Source organism: Tachysurus vachellii, chromosome 1 (genome assembly GCF_030014155.1).
Source record: "Tachysurus vachellii isolate PV-2020 chromosome 1, HZAU_Pvac_v1, whole genome shotgun sequence".
NCBI classification, from domain to species: domain Eukaryota; kingdom Metazoa; phylum Chordata; class Actinopteri; order Siluriformes; family Bagridae; genus Tachysurus; species Tachysurus vachellii.
In genome coordinates this window covers 3,338,563-3,339,453 of record NC_083460.1, presented here as the reverse complement: position 1 = coordinate 3,339,453, position 891 = coordinate 3,338,563, and the positions used below count along the sequence as shown (strand labels likewise).

The 891-nt window shown below is 42.3% G+C and overlaps 1 protein-coding gene across 1 annotated transcript in view; it reads right to left on the bottom strand.

Annotated features, from left to right (window-relative positions):
• cables1 (Cdk5 and Abl enzyme substrate 1) overlaps nt 1–7 on the bottom strand; it is a 23,127-nt gene extending 23,120 nt beyond the window's left edge. The window contains exon 1 of the mRNA XM_060868209.1: nt 1–7. This exon is cut by the window's left edge and continues 130 nt beyond it. The gene's annotated coding sequence lies outside the window, so the exon portion shown is untranslated.
• Between the last annotated feature and the right edge of the window lie 884 nt (nt 8–891).

The window sequence follows — 891 nt, the reverse complement described above, 5'->3', positions numbered from 1 at the left end:
AATGCATCCTGGATGGAACGCCAGTCCATGACAGTGCTCCAAACACTCTTCCACACACGCATCCACACACTTATCCTCACACTTCTTCTCACACTCCTTTACGTCTTGTCTTTGGTCAATTTGAGAGTGAAAGAATATTTTTGGGAGGTGGAAGGAAACAGGCGGAAACCTGTACTACAACACAACAGGCAGAACATCCACACATGCACAAACTCCACATGAAGAGAAACCTGGGTATAGGATCACAAGTCAGGAGCTGTGAGACGGCAAAGCTGTACTTTCAAATTTCATGTCACAGTACGATTATATTTTCATCCAGGAACTTTAGGAGGCGGAGCCTAAGGATACAAAAAAAAACAAAACAAAAACTAATTCCAGTCTTTTCCAGCATCCATGTTCCAGCATTCAGGTCCTGACTCCCTCTGAAGTTCCCTTCAGTGTCAAGGGGGTTTTTCCTTGTCTTTCCCTTTTTTTTGTTTATTCCCTGGATTAAATTTCCATGCAGATTTCTCCAAAGCTGCTCGTTGACAGTGTTTACTGTTCAGTGTGTTAGAGAAATATTAACACGTTGCTTGTATCTATTTAACTTTCAGAAGGATCAGCATGAACGATCAGGATCTACACGCTCCAAACACGAGGAAAAAACGCAGCAACTTCCAGGATGATAACGTTCCTCAGTTAAAGGCACCGAGGTCAATGACATTACAAACATGCTTTGCTAATGACGAGCCACCTGACTCGCCTCGACTCACCCTGACTCATGGGCAGTAGCTAATATGGACTTGAAAATTTGCTTGTTTGTTCGTCTTATTTATTTATTCACATAGCTTCTATATTTGTTTGTGCATGTTTTGCATCTCTCTCTCTCTCTCTCTCTCTCTCTCTCTCTCT